This window comes from Hipposideros armiger, unplaced genomic scaffold, assembly GCF_001890085.2.
Source record: "Hipposideros armiger isolate ML-2016 unplaced genomic scaffold, ASM189008v1 scaffold_109, whole genome shotgun sequence".
In the NCBI taxonomy this organism is placed as follows: Eukaryota; Metazoa; Chordata; class Mammalia; order Chiroptera; family Hipposideridae; genus Hipposideros; species Hipposideros armiger.
Window position 1 is genome coordinate 3112223 of NW_017731459.1, and position 22256 is coordinate 3134478.

The window sequence follows — 22256 nt, forward strand, 5'->3', positions numbered from 1 at the left end:
GTTGGTTAAGAGCTCACTCAAGAGTGCAAGCTCTGAGCAACAGAGTCGCCAGTTCGATTCCCACATGGGCCCGAGTTGAGCGGCTGATGAGCTGCCAACAGGTGGCAGGATGGCTCAGCTAATTTAAAAAAATAATAAAATAAAATAAAACAAAGATAAGGATACAAATCCCCCTCCTGCCTATTGTGCAGTCTTCTTGTGGGACAGGGGTATTAAATTACTTTACAGACACTAAAATAGTTTTAATAATATAAGGTGGCCAAAAATTGGAATCAATCCATTAAGAGTAGAATAGATTAATAAATTGAGGTACATTCATACGTGGACTATCGTACAGAAATTTTAAAAGAACTACCGCAACATATAACTACATGAATGATTTTTACTGACAAAATAATAGATGAAAGAAGCCAGATACAAAAGATTACAGATTGTATGATTCCATTTATATGAAGTTCAAGAACAGGAAAGCTAATCTACGGTAATAGAAATTAGAATAGTGGTTACGTAAGGCAGGCGCCAGGAATGACTGGGAAGGGGGATAAGAGAACCTTCTAGGGCATCAGAAATGTTCTATATCGTGATCTGTGTAGTGGCTACCTGGGCATCCACATATGTAAAAATATCTACAGTTGTATACTTAATATCTGGGTACTTAGGTATATGAATGTAATACTCCAATTTAAAAGAAAAGCATAAAAGCCTGGACAGATACCCGAATCACTAGGCTGGGTAGAAGCCACAGGTAGAACTTTGTTCTATGCTGATTCATCCTTCCCCACGAATTCAATAATTACTGAAAATTAAAGTGCAAAACAGACAGCATTTCAAAATGGGAGGCAGTGCTATCTACTATTTAAAAGCAAAATGCACACATGGACTCACACACAAATACAAAAGATACTGCCAGCCCTTGGCTGCTAATAGAGATGAAAATCTCTAAATGATCCGCTGCCGGGCTTGACCATGCTGATTTGTTTCTGATCCGAGCTGAAAGAAAGCAGAGGCTGCAGTAAGCTGGAAAGTGCTGCTCAGTTTGACAGAGGGAAATATGATTAGAATGCACCGAGGCAGAAATAATGACTCGCCTTCCCCCAAGGACCAGTCCGCCCTCCCACCTGGACCCACAACAAGCTTTGCATTGCTAATGACAGGGTGTTGGGAGGCCAGTGGCATCGCAAATCCATCCTGACTCATCATGCAACCAGAAAATATACAGTCTGAAAAGCCCAGACACTTCCAGAAGAATGGCTCGCCCAGGCACAGAACGCAAATGTCCCCACACTCCAAGAACTAAAAGGAGCTCTCTCATCAGATCAGGCTCCCTAGAAGAGCTGGGAGAGAGTTTGGGGTAGGGGGATACAGACAGGGGGCCCTTGGAAGAAACCCATAGGGAGTGTGGAATAAGGGATCAGGGGAAAGAAAGGTATTTGTGGTCAGAAAGGGTGGGGGAGGATGAGGAGAGAGGAAGCAAGTGTCTCCCTTGGTTCAGGCAGCAGGGAAAATATGGCAACTGCCAGGAAAGTGACAGATTTGTCAAAAGTACATGAAAACACCTTAAGAATCGGCCCGAGTCAGGGTTTGCTCACCTTGTATTCCCTGTACCTGGCACAGGGCCTGGAGCATATTAAATATGTCTGAACTGAATTAAAAGTGAATGTATGACTGAATTAGCCACATAAATTATGGAACATACCATGGTTTCATTTGTGCTATAATGGTAAAAATTGTAAGGTTTTCTTCAGGATTGGAAAAAGGAACCCAGAAAACCTCTGAGCACAATACTGCCAAGTGGCACCCCACTGGGACGTCCAAACCCTCGGGACCTCCTCAAACTCTTTAGACCTGAGATGCCTGTAGACTAGGTGGCCAGATAAAATACAAGGTACACCGTTACATTTGAATTTCAGATAAACAATGAATCATTTTTAGTACATCAGAACATTGTAGAAGACATACCTATACCAAAAAAGATTATTTGTCGTTCATCTGAGATTCAAATTTAACTGGGAATCCTATATTTTTATTTGCTAGATCCGGCAACTTTATTGTGGACTCAACTCTCTCCTTTGAGCAGACTGAGAAGAGCCTCTGCATACCCTGTTACTTGTGGGAACAGGGAGGTGTTACAGCCTTCCTGCTGCTCCATTCTTCACCCCCAGAAACGCACAGCATAGCTCTAAAGGCTCTGCTCACCTGAATAACACACTCACATTCTCCTATCATGCCTATCAGCTTTGATTCCATCCATCCTTCCCTCCAGCCTCCTCCCATCTGCCTTTTACTCCATTTTTTTTTGACAAAGCACAAATGATATGCAATGAGGTTAATTTCTAGATCCTCTTCACAAAATACTAAAGAAAACACATTCCCTAGATTTGGCTAAGTGGGGAGCTTTAGCAAGTCAAATTTGAATACTTCTTGCCATTTTCTGTATTCTATTTTTCTGTGTGTGTCCCATTTTTCTTATCCTTTGGCAGTGTTGTCATTTTCTTAAATTAGGACTTATCAGCATCTGTTGAAAATGGGCAGCCATTATTTCTATGTCATTGTTCAGTGCCCACTTTATGTATTGGGTCTTATTTCACTCAATATGTTTCATACAATGTTATTAACTTCCTTCAGTTAGTTTAGTGCCGTAGCTTCCTGTGTGTCTCTAATAGCTTTTAAGTCTATCTTGCCCTATGAGACTTATTACCTCTCTGTGGAAACTTTCCCTGGAAAACACACACACACACACACACACACACAGTCTGAGTTAAATTCTTCCCTTCGAGTGTGCAAACATCCATCCTAGCAATCACCACCTCAGATGGGGAACAACTGTAGATGTACCTGTCCTCTTCATGAGGCGTCAAATCTTTGGAGCAGCATTGTGTGTGTTCATTGCCTCTGTCCAGGACCTGGCTTTCAAAAAGCGTTTGATAAATATGTGAATGAATGAATGCACTGTCACTTCTCAGGAAAAAATTGTCCACTCCTTGGGAAGCCATCAAGAATTAGCAGGGAAGGGATGAACCCTTCCTTACGTGTCTGGCCTTAGAAATCTCTCCCTCAGGACAAGTCAGTGACCTCTCAGCGAGGGGGAACCCACCTTACTTGGAGAGCACACATGTTCCCTGCATGGCAGGGCTTAGCAAAGTACTTGCAGACTGTGATGTGGGCAATTCTCCATAACCCATCAGTCTGGACCTGAGACCTGACAGCCAACCTTGGCCAAGCTCACTGGCCAGCACTTTTGCCAGAGCCCTCTCAGAGCTGGTTTGGAGATGCATGTGGCTTTTCTCCCCCCCTCCCCCCGTTTCATAGGTTCTGCATTCACTGTACTAAAGTTGGTCTAACTTGGTGCCCATTAAATTAGGAGCCAAGACCTGCTCTTTATGCAGCCTCCTCTCAACTCCTTCCCATCTTTATTGGATGGGAGGTTGGCTTTCCCTCCTAATTGCTGCATGGGTCCTGAACACCTGTGCTTTATGCCAGTCCATGAAACATTCCCCTAATTAAAGCCTAAGAGAACAGTGAAAAACAAGCCCATCTGCAAATGGAGAATTATACATTCAACAGCAATGGCAATATTAGGTCATGGGCTGGGTCGTTAGATCACTGAGTATATACATCCAGTGCAGGAGAAAAAAAGCACACTTCTAAAACATTTGTGTCTGCGATTTAAAACTATTGGAGTTGCGACATTCCGAGGTAAGGGTCCCAAGAAAGCTTTCACCTTGGCTGCGAGGCCTCAGCTCAGAGCCAGGGAAGGTAGCTTTCATGACTCCACAGGTAATACTCAGGGAAGACATTTGTCTCGAAAGATGATAGGGCAATCTGTGTGGCTTCGAGATGAGGCGAGAATGCAGAGAAAGTTTCAGAGTGTATTTGCTCCCTCTTCTAAACTTTGAATATTAATTCTAGTCTATAGACAAGAGGAAGGTTTTCATTATCCATGAACACAATCGGGCTTACCTTCTTGTGTCTACAGCGTGTTTAGAGCATGGTGTCAGTGAGACGGTCTTGCTGCTGAGGGCGGCTCCCATGGGCATTGAGGGAGCTATTCTGCACCCTGTTTAGGTAACCAGTTGGCCTCGAGATTAAGCACCATGACAGCCACTTCCTAGTCACCATTTCTTTATCACCAGAACCACCCGAGGATGCTCCGTCTCTTCTGCCTCGGCATCGTCTGCCTTTGTTTTTCACTGGCTGACATGTGCAAATCATGTAAGTCCAGAAACGCACTTGCTCTAAGATGCAGGATGAGAGGAGGTGAACCTCAGCAGTATCTTTGATGGCAAGAGGTCAGGCAAAGCCTCCAGGGCCAGAGTGTGGCGAAGACAGAAGAGCCCAGGTAAGGGGAATCGAAAAGGACCTCAGACCTCAGGCGCAAGTCAAAAGAGTCTGCCCTTCCCAGTAACCCCATAGATTCCTATGGATAGACGGGGTCTAAACCTAGTAGGGAAACTGACAGAGGAACCGCGAGATGGGGCCTTCTCTTTCTTACCCAAGTCTTGTTCAGTGGGTAAGCCTGAGTGAGGCAGCCATGCCCTGACTCCCTGCACAGGTCAGTCACCAGGGCACCAGTAAAGCTCTAAGGACTTTTGGTTGTATGAGTCCTTCCTTTTCTTGGAAAAATCTCTCAAGCCATGTCCTGCTTTAAAATTGGAAATCTCATGCCGTTCTGGAATGTTCCAAATCAGAAACAGGGTAAGAGCCTTCTACTGAAGCTTCCTCTTCCAGAGAGCGCAAAATGGGAGATTGGTGTAATTAGCTGAGAAAGGTAAACCTCCACAAACGACTCAACCCCCAAAAGACAATTCGCCAGAGGTACTTTTTTCACCCCTGATTAACTGTAGAATTGCTTCTGATCTCCATTTCACTTTCACACAGGGATATGTGCCCCTTTTGTTCCAGAGTTTGGGGAGGGAGGGTCAGTGTTCCCACAAAACTAGGCTGTACCCTTTGGATATCAGAGTTTCCAGAAAAGAGAAATGCCCACTGGTCCCTTATCCCCACACAACCCCCTGCATCTCTACCTCTCTTCCTCATGCTCAGAAGTGTGGAAGACGTCAGCTCATGCCTCCTGTCTCAGGAAGATAGCCTGTGTCTCCCTGCAGAAAGTGAGAGGGAGAAGTATTCACTGAGCATTAATGATGTGCCAAGCACTGTGCTGGTACCTTTACTCCTTCACCTCATTAAATACCACAACAATGCCAAGAAGCAGGACTTATTGTCCCATTTTACAGATGAGGAAACTGAGGCAGAGAGGTCCAGCTACCCCCAGCTCACAGAGGTGGAGCCAGATGGTGCTCTGAGGCTGCCAGGGCTGGGGCATGAAGAGACCTCTTCCTGGGTTGCTCACGACTTGTTTTAGGATTTTCTAAAACTCACTTAAAACTCCCTGTTGGAGCTATTAATATTATCAGCTCTCCTAAATTGGAATAATCTTGTCTGTTCATCCCCTCTCTCTTTCCCGTTTCCTTGTCCTGTGGTGCTGCTGAATTAGATAATGTCTACAAAGCTCTCTGAGTTCCTTGAAGGGAAGTTTTGATAAACACAAGCTATTAACCTTCAAAGCACCCAGAGTTGTGAATGAAGAAGTTATAAAAATTATCATAAAGTCCTGCTGGGGTCTGATAATGAACAGAAGCTTTCTTGAATCTTCAAACATTTTCTTTTCTTCCCAGGAGCAAAGGTGAACCCCTCCAGCTATAATGGGCACTAATTTCAAGGCTAGTCCCTGGTCCTTCTCTCTTCTGATATAAAGAAAGGTCAAGTGCCTCTTTCCAGAGCCTTCTGCAGTGGCTTCATGGAAATTCCGAGCAGCAGGCACCTAAGGCTTCTGAACAACACAGCTCCATCGTTCTCTGGCTCTGACTCCCCAGGTGCAGCCAAAACGATGCTGTGACAATGCCTGTTCGGAGAGAAGATGCCACCGCTGGCAAATCAAGAGCCAAAAAGTCAGTATTGAAAGTGTCGCGTTCCTCATCACTCCAGCTCTCCTCACACTGACAGTGCGATTATCATGGATCAGAGAAGGACCTGGCTTTGCCCACACAAGCCACACAGGCAAGGGGAAACCAAGCTGTGCCTCTCCTCTGAGGTTGTGCTGTGAGTGGTTGATGGGGAAGAAATGGGAGGGAGAAGAACTAATGGAGACAACCCACCCGCTCTGTGGGTCTAGACAGCACAGCTGCTCTGGATTACACGAATGCTGAGCCAGGAGCAGGAATCTAGGAAAGGGTCTGGAGCTCATAGGCAAAGTCATCTTCTCCCTATCAATGGCCTCCTACCACAGTCCATATCTTGGTCTTCAGCTTTGCTCTGGGTTCACAACGCACCAATGTGGACAGTGGTTATTAGACATCTCCATGGGTAGCCCGGTGCTCAGGGCAGCAGTGGCTACTGAGAAGCTGGGTACCTTCCCCACCTTCATGCTGTTAAACCAGCTGAGATGAAGGTATGGAGGGAGGCACCTAATCATCTCACCAGCCTTGATAGGTCTGACATACCTGCACGAGCTGCCAAAACCCTTATTTGAATAAAACCTGCCTGCCTTCCTAGGAAGAATGGTAAAGGCAACTCTGGGGACTGGTGCATGAACCTCAGAACTCCAGAATGGAGCCTCTTGTAAAAAGGGAAAGAACAAAGATGTCTCCTGTCTTTGGGAGAAATATAAATAGGAGAGAGGACTTGTCTAGAGGGAGGTGAGACCTGAATTCAGGGATCTGGGCTCTTTCCTGAAACACTGGTTTAAGACTGGCAGAGGGCCGGCCGAGTGGCACATTGGTTAAGAGCTGGCTTGGGACGCCAGAGGGCCCCGGTTCGGATCCCACATATGAGGGCCAGTGACACTGCCCTCTACAGCTAAGATGCTGAACAACAGCTCAACCTGGAGCTGGTCGGCCGTGAGTCGCAGGCGACGGCGTAGGCTGCAGCCCCTGCTGCAGTGGGTTGCCATGGGCTACCGTGTGCTGCAGCCCCTGTGGCAGTGGGTTGCCATGGGCTACTGTGTGTAGCCAGCAGCCAGCGTGAGCGGCCAGCAGCCACTGTGAGCAGCCGTCCAGAAGCTGGCGACTGATCTGCCTCGCCCGGGAAGAGCGCAATGATGGTGCCAACTTGGGCCAGTGAAGCAATGTCCTCCACAACTAGACTGAAGAACAAAGGACAGCAACTTGTCTGTTCCCCTTCCCCCAATTCCCCAATAAAATCTTTAAAAAAAAAAAGACTGGCAGAGATGACCAGTTTTGAGGGCACTACTTGTAAATGTCCCCTGACCCCACCCCAGGGCAATGTGGCCCAAGTTCTTTGAGAAAGAGAAAGCTATAAGAAAGTCAGATGATCCAAGGCTTCCCCTTTTGAAGCTACAACACTTAAAGGGAGCAAATTCTTTGTCAATCTTAGTCCAACTAGACTTTCAATGGTCCCACCAAATGGGGCCCCCAGTCCATTACAAAGATCTATGTCCGTGTTAGCTACAGCAAAGCTTTACTGGTCTCCAATAAAAGTGCTGGTGTTTTAGAGATGAAGGCACTGGGGCCCAAGACATTTTGCCTGGGAAAGTCGCAGAGTCAAATATCATTGTTGCTAAGCCTTAATGCAAACATGATTGTGCCAAGTGGCTTCAAAAGCAAGTAACTTATTTTCATTACCACTGTAATTATTATTTGTCCTTCACAGTACCTGCTAAAACCTGAGGATTTTGAAGTCACACAGATGTAGATCCAACTGCATATGTGTCCTTGAGCAAGGTTCTTCATCTCAGTTTCCTCATCGGTAAAATAAGCGTCGTAACAGCACCTACCTCAGAGTAACATTGTGAGGTCTGACTTTGTTAATTGCATGTAACCCACCCAGCACAGAGCCTGGCCCATGGTGAGCACTCAATAAAGGAGAGTCACTCTAACTAGTGACTAAGCAATAAACATAATGAAAGGACTCTGGAGGAAGGAGAAAAATGGTAGCTGAGAAAGGCTTCCCTTTCTCAGGTGAGGGCAGCTTTTTAAGGTAAGAAAAAAGTATGATCAAAGCTACAAAATGTGGCCACCTGGCTATGTGGAAGATGAGCCAGGCCAGATTAGAGAAGGTTAAGAGGCAGGAGAAATGAGGCTGCCTTGCATAAAGGACCTTGAACTTCAAGCAGAAGGGTTGGACCATCTACAGTGGACTATGAGAGGCCCCTTCTGATGTCCAGGCTTTGGGACACCTGTATGGACCAATGGACAGTGACGCACATCCTGGGATAGAGGGCTCACCTCTGTGATACCGCCCTCTCCATCCTCTCTTCAGCCCCCCCTAACAATGAGTAGAGCCCACAGAACCCTGTGCTACCCAAACTCTGACTCATCCGGGGACAGGAAGACCCCTCCCCCCAGGAGGCTGCGATGGTCTAAGGCCAGAGCTCCTAGCAGGAATCTCAGAGATCTGGAAATTTTCGAGTCATTGCTTGACCCAAAATAATTGCCAAACAGCTTTTTCTGAAACATCAGCCCAGAAAGTGGGCAATGCATCTTCTCCATTAACGACACAGCTCACCTTGAAGCCCCACTCCTAGAGAAGCAGCTCATTTTTCTCCACTTCCAATAAAGAAAGCCTCTGCATATTAAGAGAAATGTCCTGCAGACAAGGTACTCAGGAGGGGTCTGTCTTGATTAAAGCAGGTTGTTCTGCCAAGAAGTCTTGAATATGCTCTCTTGGTTTGGGACTGTTAGTACAGCGTGGAGGCAGCAGGCGACATGAATTGCCTTTTATCTAATTGGAAAACTCCCACTGAGTTTAGAAGTACTCATTTAGACAGGCAGATCAATAAAAGAAATGGGGAGTGGATGGCCGTGGAGATGTTATGGAGAGGAGCTGGTCCTCTATACATGTGCTTAATAAAGATTAACTCATCCTGGTCATAGTACAAACCCAGAATACCCTCTTGGTTCCAGGCTGCAGCAAGTTCTGTTCATTTTCAATGAGCAGACATTCCTCAGGAGTGATGGGCAAGGAGACCCCTTGTCTTGTTGTCTCTTTAATCTGGATCAAGAGCTCTCGTGGAAGGGAGGGGAGAGGTCGGAAGAAGGGCCTTAGAAATTTGACTACGATTTTTCTCGCATCTTCCCCAAATGGCATTCCCTTGTCCCAGACAAAAGTGAAATAGAACAAAAAGCAGAAATCCACAGGAAAAGGACAGAAAAATGAAAGGAGCGATAGTAAGGACAGATACCAGGCTCCCTTGCCGTTGCATATCATTTTATTGTGTGTAAGTCACGTTGTGCCAGAATGAACACTGTATGAGCTTCTGTTTTAAGAACTGCCCAGTTAAAACCCTCTTTTTTTCCCCCATGTCTCTTATTCATCACTGACTTAGAGGCTTTAACATTTCTCCCTTATTCCCACATCGCCCCCCTCTTAACCTTTCATCCATCCTTGTTCTTGCTGTTGTCCCCACTCTCTCCTCCACCCCTATCCTACACACAGGAGGCTTAAACTGCTGAGCCCACCTCTTACTTCAAACACAAGCTTTTGTTCCATGCTACAGTATCGAAGCTGATTCCTTTCAAAGGGAAAAATGCTCGGGGACTGAAGGTCCAGAAATAGAAGCGTGTGTGCGTGCGTGTGCGTGTGTGTGTGTGTATGTGTGTGTGTGTGTTTATGCATACCACTGAGCTGGAGTATTTCATTTACAGTGAGGAAATTTTGAGAAATCTGGGAACACTGATTTGATTCATGTGTCCCTCGTTTGACTCCTGCAGAAGTTCCTCTCTGGGCAAGAGCTGCAGGAGGGAACCTACTGACACCGCTTTAATAACGGCCTTTTCTCTTGCACAGGCCTATGGGGAAGGCACAGGCTTCTACCTGGGCCATGGGTCGGTTGCCATGGAAATGACTACAGAGTCACAAATAAGGAGGTATTATGTTCTCCCAGCAGGACCACACCAGAGCTAGAAGCTGCAGAGAGAAAAAGGAAGGAAGGAAGGAAGGAAGGAAGGAAGGAAGGAAGGAAGGAAGGAAGGAAGGAAAGAGAGAGAGAGAGAGAGAGAGAGAGAGAGAGAGAGAGAGAAGTACTTTCTATCAACCACAAGCCAGAAAGGAAACACAAATGAAGCCACGTGGTGCTGTTTTCAGCCAGGGTGGGCTAAGAGGAGGGGAAATAGTACTGTCTCCTTGGAGGGAACTCTTTCATTTTCAGAGACGGAGGAAGGGAAACTCATTCCAAGGAACCCCATTCACCTCCTTTTCTTCTACTGGCTTTCTTCTCAACTTCCTCATTAGGTAGGGGTATAAAAATTCTGCAAAGGAAGGACTGAGGGGAATAGAATGGAGCAGGAGGTGAAATAGAGTAGGAGGAAAGCTAAGTTGCTGTCTCTTCCTCTCTGCCCCAAGATGCAGAAAGGCCTGCTCTGACGCTCAGCAGAAAACTCGTAGCCTCTTCATCCACAGCTCTCAAACAAGTTTCACGCCGGGCTTCCACCCTTATTGTAATTTTTCTCCTGAGTCAAGTGCCTCTGGAGGGAGAGTGGCCGCATTGTCTTCCTAAGGTCACTTTTTCATTCCGCGCTTCGTTGGTTTACTCTCTGTGGACAAAAGTCTGAAAATCAAGATCTGGACTCAGACTCAACAAGCAAATAAAAAGCACCAAGCTTATTCTGGCTGAACATGAGACTTACATAAGGCAAACAATTTTAAAATTCTGTCTGCACCATGCTTGTTTTTTCATGGATGTGTATATGTAGATTTCATGAGCACAATTCTTTTGCCAAAACATGAAGTTTCCTATGACCTGTGAATCCATTATCAAGATAACCAGGTTTTCAAAATTATTCCAATCTTACATGCTTTCTTCTGAGCCGAATTCCTTTTAGAGTGGCCACTGCCACTAGCTCTGCCTTAGTCTAGAGCAGCGGGTCTCAACCTTCCTAATGCCGTGACCCCTTAATACAGTTCCTCGTTGTGGTGACCCCCAACCATAAAATTATTTTCGTTGCTACTCTATACCTGCAATTTTGCTACTGTTATGAATCGTAATATAAATATCTGATATGCAGGATGTATTTTCACTGTTATGAATTGAACATAATTAAAGCATAGTGATTAGTCACAAAAACAATATGTAATTATATATTGTGAAATATTTATTTCTAATTACAAATAAATTAAATTTTGTCTTGAAGCATGGAGACGGATAGAGGAGCGGTGTCTCAGTTCCTAAGACCATTGAAAATATGTTTTACAATGGTCTTAGGCGACCCCTGTGAAAGGGTCGTTCGACCCCCAAAGGGGTCACGACCCACAGGTTGAGAACCACTGGTCTAGAGTCTAAATGAACTGAGTGGCTTCCTCTGTAATATGGTTGGAGCAGGACTAAAAGTCTTGCCAACCTAAAATTTTCTCCCCCATCAACTAACATCAGTGCCTAAAACCCCACATTCATGTTACCTCTTTCTGTCTTCAAAAGATCTCTATACTCAAAAACAAAGATGTCAGGACCATCTTCCCTAACTTTTCAGTATGAATGTGTCTTCAGATTAGCTGACAAAGTGGGATTTGGGATGAATGAATTCTAATGCATAAAGTGAGGGACAGGATAGTCACATCTGTCTCCTCGATAGTGGGAAATACTTGATATGGAATCTAAATACATGGTTCATTAACGAGCCACATGGGGTACATTGCAGGTACTTCATGGAAAGAGGAAGAGAAAACCACCTGAGTGAATGAACAGCATCACCACCACAGGTTTTCAGTTTTGAACTCCTGTCTAAAAATACTGCCTTAGTGGCCTTTTGAGCGTTTTGAGCCTTGCCTCTGCTCGGGGCCCACTCCAAACTCTTTGGAGTGTACTTTTCCTCCTAATAATGACTCCCTGGCTCTGGCCCTGGGCCCCTTAGGCCTTTTGAGGTTCCTTTGCTTGGCCTGTTCCAAACTCTTTGGAGTGTACTTTCTTTTCTAATAATGGTCCTTGAGCCATTCTCTACTGCTTGGGCCCACTTCTGCTTCTTTGAAATGTATTTTTACTTCTAATAAACTCCTTTTCTGCTACTTTAAAAAATAAATAAATAAAAATGAAAACCCTGCCTTAATGAGTTGAGCTAGACCACATGTCATCATGTCACTCAAAAAGCAGGTGCCCTGGATGTAGGTCCTTGGTTGGTCCATCTTTTAATCTTCAATCACCAGCTAAACTTGACCCTGGAAGATAGAGTCAAGGAAATGATACTATTTCTCCCTAAGGTATAAAGCTGCTCACTCCTGGGCCTTCCCAGCATGGGACCAAAGCTGCTTCAGGCTCCCCTCGTGGCATCATCACCATGGAACCACCAAGTGTTGCCAAACAGGTGAAAGAGCTTGAAGCTCTTTGCTCATCTCTCCTAAGATTCCCTGACAAGGCACAATGGCTCCAGGCTACCATGGTCCCCAGTCAAATCTGTATTTTCCTTCCAATGGTGGAGTATGAGATAGTAGGGTGAGCCTTAAGCTAACTCAAGAGGCCAACTACGGAGTCTGGGGAAAGCATCCCATGCAGGCAGTGAGCAACAAGCCTAACTGAGATCTCCCAAGAGCAATGGAAGAGTAGAAAAACTACTTTTCTGATTGGGACTGGGAATAATTTAGTTAAACAAAACCTTAACTAAAGCAGAGAATCATTTAAAAATGTGACACATTTAACACCCAGAATAGTTTATTGTAACTTAAAATATAAACATGCTTTTTTTCTGCTAACTCTTTATGTAGAGCCAACATGCTTTCTTTAAATATTAAACATTAATACAGTTTCTCCATCATCTTTCTTCAAAAGCCACATTCAAAACTCATCATCTACAATTTCCAGTTTCCATTTCTTTAAAGCAAAGTGAAAATTTAAGGATGCTTATGAGGTAATCTGAGTGCAAAATCCTTTCACATTTTTCTGTTTCTCTGCAATCATTTATAGTTGGTTCACCCACCCCCAATTCAACAGTAATTTTTTAGCAACTTTCACTTGAGTCCTTTCAAAGCATGTAATTTTGTTTTCATGCAAACAGCTCTCTTTTTATGCTCAGTGTTTATTGGTTTACATAATATTTAATTAAATTCTATAATTTCATCAGTTAATGTAGTGAATTGGTTTAGCATAGGTTGGGTAAGAAAGATTAGACTGCTATTTTTCTCTAAAGGCAAACACTCAACAAAGAAGGATGCCTGAAATTTATCTTTAAGGCAAATCACATTTTAAAGATAACAGGTTATATATTAAGAACTGTTTACATAACAAATAAAATATTTTCTAGGGATACAAAAACAATTAAGGTAAGATGGAGCCTCTGACATGACAGAAGGAAAATCTGGTACTCAATGAATGATAAGTAGAAATGCTCAGCAGTGAGCAAACAAGGAAGGTCAGTCATTACAACAGTCTGAGGTGTGGTTCTCTCCCTGAAAGCAACTAAAATACTGGACAATACTACCAAAACAGCTTTTTCAGGAGCCTAGGAATCAACCAAAGTCATACAACAAACTGAGAAGATTTATATATTAAAAAATACTGACTCTGGATAAGAACAATGAAGATCTGCAGCATATTTGCCTGGAGCTGATCCCATCAACCTCCTATTACCCTCTTAGATTGGTTACAGGGGTTGGCAAACTGTGGCTCATGAGCCACATGTGGATTTTTGAGTACGTACATGTGGCTCGGAAGTAAAGATGAAAATGAAAATAAAACTATCATAGTTTCATTTATAAAATTTTTAATGGCTATTATTCACATAATGGTGATTTCATTTGTTTTATAGGTCTCACAAAACTTTGAGGGACAGGATTGGCTCTTCCATCTCAAAAGTCTGCCGACCCCTGGGTTAGCACAGTAGTACTAACAGGTGGAACAGGCTATGTATTACCAACATCTTTACTGTGAGAGAGGGATTACTGGATTTGGAGCTAAAGGTGAAAATCTGGTACTCAATGAATGATAAGTAGAAATGCTCAGCAGTGAGCAAAGGAAGGTCAGCCATTACAACAGCCTAAGGAGTGGTCCTACTTGGGGAAAACATTGGCTAGAGGAGTAGGCAAAAATTTAATAGAGAAATACAAAATAATGAGACACTTATAGAGGCACCTGATAATCTCTCCACATATGAGGTCTGACAATTACAAGATAAACAACACTTTTTTATAATGGGGACACGAGATTTCTGGTCAATATGGTGGAGAAGGTAAATGCTGTGCTCACCTCCTCTCAGGACTACATCCATTACAACTAAACTACAGAATAACCATCATTGAGAATCGCTTGAAATCTAGCTGAACCAAATCCCTACAACTACAAGCGTGCAGAAGAATCCACCTCAAGAATGGTAGGAGGGACACAGATGCTGAACAGGTGGGTCCCACACCCGTGTGTGACCATTAAAAATCAGGATGGATATCTTGGCTGCAGAGGTCCTCACTGGAGAAGCAAGGGCTCCCAGCCCCACACCAGGCTCCCCAGCCCAGGGTTCCAGTGCCAGGGAGATAATTATCCATAACTTCTGGCTATGAAAACCAGCAGAGACTGGCTGAGGGAGATGGAGGGCAGCTAGAGTCTCATTCACCCCTCTTAAAGAGACTGTGTACGGACTTAGTCGCTGACAGACTCACTCGCTCTGAGCTCCAGTGCTGGGGCAGCAACACAAAAGGCACCAGGAACTTATGGGGAGGAACTGAATTGTCTAGCTTCAGGGCGAGGGCTGAAGGGACAGGTTTCTCCCAGAGGGAGGAGCTGGTGGGAGCCATTGTTTCTTAGTTCAGCCTTCCTCCTCCCTGCATTCAGACACAGGCTAACGCCATGTCTGAGTTTCCATCAAACTGGTTAACACTATTGGCTTTATCCTAGTGATTCCCTGAGACCCCGTCCCACCCAACTTTCAAGCACCCAGGCTGCTTCCAGTGGCTTTTCCATACAACCTATCTTGGCTCATGCTGTGGATTTCCCTAAAATTTCTCAAAGGTTCACAAAACCCAAACAAGCAGTATCAGGCTTCAGCATGTCCCATACCTCTGTCTGAGCACCCCTAAGCCTGGCACTAGCAACAGCTGGCCTTGGTCCATAGGTTGGCATCTAGAGACACCTCCAAACCCAGTGTAAACAGTGGCTATCTGCAGTTGCTTTGTGGCTTATACAAGGTGACCCTGAGCAGAGCACAGGTTGCAACTAAACTTGCCCTACAACAGGTCCCTTCCCAGGAGGCCCCAGTGCTGGCATGCCTGGTGTCCAGCTTCAGACTAAGACAACACACCCAAATGACAGACTGGGAAGGCACCAGAGCCCCACTAGAGCAAACCCAGCCCATGCACCACAACTTCTCTACTGTCGTCATAGCCAGCTCTCACAACTAATCAGCCCAAGGGTGAGTCCCTCCCACTGACATGCAAACAGCAACCAAGCCTCAACTACAACAGGAGGGCACACACAACCCACACAAGGGACAAACCTGGAACACCTGGCTCTGGTGACCAAAGAGACTGTACCAGAGTCCCACAAGACACCTACCACATAAGGCCACTCTACTGAGACTGGGAGGCATAGCAGCCCCACCTAATACATAGAAACAAACAAAGGGAGGCAGTCAAAATGGGGAGGCAAAAAAACATGTCCCAAATAAAAGAACAGAACAAAGCTCCAGAAAAAATAACTAAAAAAAATGGAGACAAGCAATCTACCAAATGCAGAATTCCAAACATTGGTTAAAAGGATGCTCAATGGTCTCAGGGAGAATTTCAACAAAAAGATAGACATTTAAGTTTCTATCTCCACAAAAATGGAGATAGGAAACATAAAAAAGAACCAGTCATAAAGAAAGAATACAATAACATTACAGGGAATCAACAGATTAGATGAAGCAGAGGATTGAATCAGCAATTTAGAAGATAAGGTAGCAGAAAATACCCAATCAGTGCAGCAAAAAGAAAAAGAATCCAAAAAAATTAGGAGAGTTAAAGGGGCCTCTAGGATAATATCAAGTGTACCAACATTCACATCATAGGAATACCAGAAGAAAAAGAGAAAGAGCAAAGAATTGAAAACCTATTTGAAGAAATAATGACAGAAAACTTCCCTAACCTGGTGAAGGAAATAGATATAAAAGCCCATAAAACACAGAGTTCCAAACCAAATGAACTATAATAGGCCCACATCAAGACACATCATAGTTAGAATGCCAAAGGTTAAAGACAAAGAGAATCTTAAAAACAGCAAGAGAAAAGTAGTTAATTACCTACAAGGGAGCTCCCATAAGATTATCAGCTGATTTCTCAACAGAAACTTTGCAGGCCAGAAGAGATCGGCACAAAATATTCAAAGTGATGAAAAGCAAGGACCTACAACCAAGGTTACTCTACCCAGCAAAGCTATCACTTAGAATCTAAGGACAGGTAAAGTGCTTCTCAGACAAGAAAAAGTGAAAGGATTTCATGACCACCAAACCACTATTACAAGGAATCCTAGAGGGACTTCTTTAAGATGAAAAGGGATAAAAAGATAAAAAATATGAATAATAAAATGGCAATAACTACATATCTATCAACAATTGCTTTAAATGTAAATGGATTAAACGCTCCAATCAAAAGATAGGGTGGTTGAATGGATAAGAAAACAAGACCCTTACAAATGCTGTCTATAAGAGCATTCAGATGCTCTTCAGAAGATGGTCTTCAGATGGAAGACCACACACAGACTAAAAGTAAAGAGTCAGGAAAAACATATTTCATGAAAATGAAAAAAGAAAAAAGCTGAAGTAGCAATACTTATAACAGACAAAATAGACTTTAAAACAAATGCTATAACAAGAGACAAAGAAGGGCCCAGTAATCCCAGTTCTGGGTACTTAATCAAAGAAAACCAAAATGCTACTTTGATGGAATGTGTACATCCATATGTTCACTGCAGCATTGTTTACAATGGCCAAGATGTGGAGGCAGCCTGGGTGTCCATTGAAGGATGAATGAATAAACAGTAGGTGGAACACACATACAATGGAATATTGCTTAGCCAGGGAAGGGAATGGGTTCTTGCCATCTGCAGTGGCAGGGGTGGACCTGGAGGGTATTGTGCTGAGTACAGTATGTTAGAGAGAGAAAAGCAGGTGCAGTGTGATTTTGCTTATATGTGGAATCTAAAGAACAAAATAAAAAAAACAAAATAGAAACAAATTGATACGTACAGAGAACATTTTGATGGTTGCCTTGCCTGATGGGAAGGGGTTGGGGTGAGTGAGAAAAAGGAAAGGATTAAGAACAAATTGGTTGTTACACAGTAGTCATGGGGATGCAGGGTACAGCATAAGGAATATAGTCAATAGCATTGTATTAACTATGTATGGTGTCAGATGGGTACTAGATTTATCAGGGTGATAGATGGGAGGGGGATTGGGGAGCAGGGGGAAAATGTGAAGGGATTAAGAAGTAAAACTGGTAGTTACAAAACAGTCATGGGGATGTAAAGTAAAGCACAGAGAAGATAGTCAATAATATGGTAATAACTGTAGTGCCAGGTGGGTACTAGACTAGTAAGGGGGATCACTTCTTAAATTACATAAATGTCCAACCACTATGCTGTATACCTGAAATTAATATAAAATAATATTGAATGTCAAAATAAATAAAATGTAAAAAAATAAGTAAAAATGGGGACATGATTTTAATATACTTCATGAAAGATGTGCAAATGATTAATAATCACATGACAAGATGTTCAACATTTTTACTCAATAGGGAAGTGGAAATTAAGACCACAATTAAATACCGCTACACATCCACTAGAATTTCTATAATCAAAAAAACCCAAAACAATAAAATGTTAGTGAGTATGTAGAGAGACTAGAACCTTCATACATTGCTGGTGGAGATGTGAAATGGTCCAGACAGTTTGAAAATCAACTTGGAAGTTTCTTAAAATGTGAAACATAAACTTACCAAATGACTCAGTAATTGTACTCCCCAGGATCTACACAAGAGAAATGAAAACATATGTCCACACAAAGACTCAAATGACTTGTACATAAATGTTCATAATAGCATCATTCATAATAGCTAAAAAAAACCAAAAACACAAAAAAAACCTGGAAGCATTTCAAATATCCATTAACAACTCATTAATGAATAAACATATTGTGATATATCCATACATACAACAGAATCATATTCAGGAATAAAAAGAACCAAACTATCAACTCATCCTACAACTTGGTTAAACCTCAAAATCATTATGCTCAGTGAAAGACGTCCAACACAAAAGACAACATATTATATGTTTCCATTTAAACGAAATGTCCAGAAAAGATCAATTTATAGTGACAAACACACCAGAAAAAGTGATTGCTTGAGGCAGGAGATGGAAGGAGGAACTGACTGCAAACTGGCACAAAGGAATATTTTAGGACGAAAATGCTCTAAAATTGGACTGTGTTGATGGTTGCACAAACTCTATACATTTATTAAAAACACTAAATTACAGACTTATAACAGGTAACTTTTATGGTAGGTAAATCATACCTTTAAAAATGAGACATAAAGTATTTCCCCATCTATTGGTATGGTGAAGAGAGGAAAAGCAATGCGTAAGACCACTATAAGTTCCATTAGTAGTGATAAAACAAAGGGCTCTGGGAACACATAGGATGGGAGGTCAGGGAATAACAAGAGATAGGTTAGAAAGTCTTTACCAAAAAAGTGATGTAGGAACTGAGGCCCTGAAAACACCCTTAGTTTTTAAAAATATTACACCAAGTTCAACCACGGTTTATCCCAGATGTAAAACGATGGTTAAACACTTGAAAAACTCAGCAGTGTAATTGAGCTCATTAATAGATGAAAGGGAAAGAACTATATACAATTGTCTCCTTTCAGTTGATGCAGGAAAATAATTTTATAAAGTTCAGCAACTATTTATGGAAAAATAAATCTTTTGGCAAACCAGAAAGAAAAGAGTACTAGGAATAAAAATAAAGTGCATTTTCTTTAAGATAGAAAAAAGAAAAACTATAAGTATGCTTACTATCTCTACTATAGTTTTCCATAGTGCTGGAAGTCTTAAATCATTGTACTGGGAGTCAAAGGAGAAAAAAAGAAGTAATAGGTGTAAATGAGACAGAAAGAGGCAAAGACTCATTGTTTGCAGAAGACATGATCACCTAGGTAGGAAAAGCAACAAAATGTTAGAAATAACTAGTTGACCAAGGTTGCTGGATACAAGATCAGCTTACAAAAGTCAAAATCATTTCTTTCTAATTCAGTAACCAATTATAAAATATAATAAAAAGTAAGATAACCTTCATAATAGCAACAAAGAGCATACAGTATCTAGAGAATTTAACAATTCACTATGGAGGAAATTCTTAAATTTTATAACGGACAAAGAAAATGGGCTACAGAAATGGAGTGGTATTCCATGGTCTTCAATAGGATTACTTTCATAAGCATGTAAATTCTCTACAAAATAATTTACAGATTCTCTGTAATCACAGTAAAAATCCCACCTGATTGTTTAGGTACTTAATCATCTTGATCATCTCTGTGAAAGAATAGATGTCCACCAAAGAACTAAGTCAATTTGGAAAAAGAAGAAAAAAAGATTGAGGATTTACCAAAACTATAATTACAAATACGGTTTAAATTTAGAGCAAATAAAAATGGAGTAGGTGTATCTCAGGGACAAATATGCACATTCAGCACTTAATTAAGGTGACACCATAAATCAGTGAGAAAAGGAGAGATTGTTTAGGAGGTAGGTGGCACTGGGAAAATTAATTCATTATATTTAGAATAGAAAAGTGAAACTCTAAGACCATATACGAAGATGAATTTCATGTGGTTTAGTACCTAAATGTGATAAAGTTCAGCAACTATTTGTGGAAGATAAAATTATAAACTTAGTAAGTGAAAATTAATACAGTATCTTTGTGACCTAAAGGTGCATTAAGGCTTTTTTACATAAAACCCAAGAACACAAACTTCAAGGCAAACAAAACAAAACAAAATCATGAATTTGCTTACTTATAAATTAAATCTTTCTGGTCAAGAAAGAATATTATGGATAAAGCTGACAGGTAGCAGATTGGAAGAAGAAACTTGTACTATCTAAACTGATAAGGCGCTAATATGTAAAATATATAGGAACATTTGCAAAGAAAAAAAAGATAGCAATCACAGTAGAAAAACGGACAAAAATATGAAGAGGTGATTTATAGAAAAGGAAACTCAAAATATCATTATTGAAGTGGTGCTCAGACTCATCATCAGAGAATACAAATAAAAACAAGAATTAAATATCATTTCACCTCCATTCAGACTGGTAAAAATTAGAACTCTGGATAAACCATCACAAAGGTCCCTAAGATCAGAATTCCTTGCAGTGGTGGGAAGTTGGAGGCAGTCTGCGTGTCCATCACTCCAAAAGCGGGTAAGATGAAGAGACGCATTCATGGAGGCTAATGCAGCAAGGCACTGAATGTAACATGGCAAGCAGAGATGGATCTTTTAAAAATGGACATAGTGAAAAAAGTAAGGAACACAATGAGATATATTCTAAAATACCATTTACGTAAACTTATAATACAAGCACATGAAACATCAGTACAAGGAATAGAGAGCTCAGCAACAGACCAAAAAATATGCTGTAAAATCTTATAATGGGAAGTTACAGAGCAGAAGGAATGGGGAGGATCCCACTCTCACAGCCGTTGCAGTCAGTACGTTGAGCTCCACAGAGACAGTGCCAGGGCCAGTGCGAGCCGGATGGGCACTGAGCAACTCTGTGCTCGTTGAGGACAAATAATTAAACATGGGCAAAGGAGACCCTAAGAGGCCGAGAGGCAAACTGTCATCGTATGTGTTTTTGGTGCAACCTTGCCGGGAGGAGCACAAGAAGAAGCACCCAGATGCGTCGTCAGTCCACTTCTCAGAGTTTTCTAAGAAGTGCTCTGAGAGGTGGAGGACCATGTCTGCTAAAGACAAAGGAAATTTCGAAGGCCTGACAGAGGCAGACAAAACCCATTATGAAAGAGAAATGAAAACTCATATCCCTGCTAAAGGGGAAACAAAAAAGAAGTTCAAGGATCCCAAGGCACCCAAAAGGCCTCCTTCAGCCTTTTCCTTGTTTTGTTCTGAGTATCGCCCCCAAATCAAAGGACAGCGTCCCAGCCTCTCCCCTGGTGATGTTGCAAAGGAGCTGGGAGAGATGGGGAATGACACCGCCAGAGGTGACAAGCAGCCTTAGGAGAAGAAGGCTGCTGAGCTGAAGGAAAAATACGAAAAGGATACTGCTGCATACCGAGCTACAGGAAAGCCTGATGCGGCAAAAAAAAGGGAGTTGTCAAGGCTGAAAAGAGCAAGAAAAAGAAGGAACAGGAGGAAGAGAAGGAGGAAGATGAAGAAGAAGAAGATAAGTTGGTTCTAGCGCAGTTTTTTTTCCCCTTGTCTGTAAAGCATTTAACCTCCCTGCATACAACTCACTCCTTTTAAAGAAAAAACTTGAAATGTAAGGCGGTGTAGGATTTTTAACTGTACAGTGTCTTTTTTTGTACAGTTAAAATACCACTGCATGTGTCTTTAGGAAGCCCTGTCCTGGTGGTGTTTTCAATGGGGGCTGTAAATTGGTATGGACATTTAAAGCTGGTCCTTGTTGGTGCACAGCGTGAATTAGTTATATATGGGGATGGTAGTTTTTTCATCTTCAGTTGTCTCTGATGCAGCTTATACAAAATAATTGTTGTTCTGTTAACTGAATACCACTCTGTAATTGCAAAAAAAAAATGCAGGTTTTGTTGACATTCTGAGTGCTTCTAAGTAAATATAATACACTTTTAAAAAAATCTTATAATGGTTTCTTATGGAGAGAGAATAGAATTAGAAAATTTGGATCAAGGAGAATAAAGTAAAAGTGAATGAATGAATGGGAGAGAATGTCTTCAAAGAACTTGGTAATTCCCTAATTTTCCTTCCCACTGAGCGGCCCCATGGTCCATGAATAATTCCCAAGGAAAATTTTTAGATCTTCATTTGAATTTATTAAATTGTGGATTACGTGTCTGTGATAAGTAAGGTGTCACCAAATAACAAAATATAAACCTTTACCTGAAATTTAATTTTCAGCTTCACGTGAAATAGAATAATTTGGGTCCTTATAGTTCTTGATGTAACATAGAGATTATTTTGAGCTAGGTTTTAGGAACCCTACAAACTTTTCTAGAAAATTAAAATGAAGCCAACACTTTCTTTCTTTGTGAGTTTATCCTGTTTTCTTTTTTCATGTATTTTTATTCATCCAC

At 42.1% G+C, this 22256-nt stretch overlaps 1 pseudogene; it reads left to right on the top strand.

Moving 5' to 3' along the window:
* The first annotated feature begins 20770 nt into the window (after nt 1-20770).
* On the top strand, nt 20771-21450 carry LOC109385195 (high mobility group protein B1 pseudogene; annotated as a pseudogene).
* Nucleotides 21451-22256: the final 806 nt, after the last annotated feature.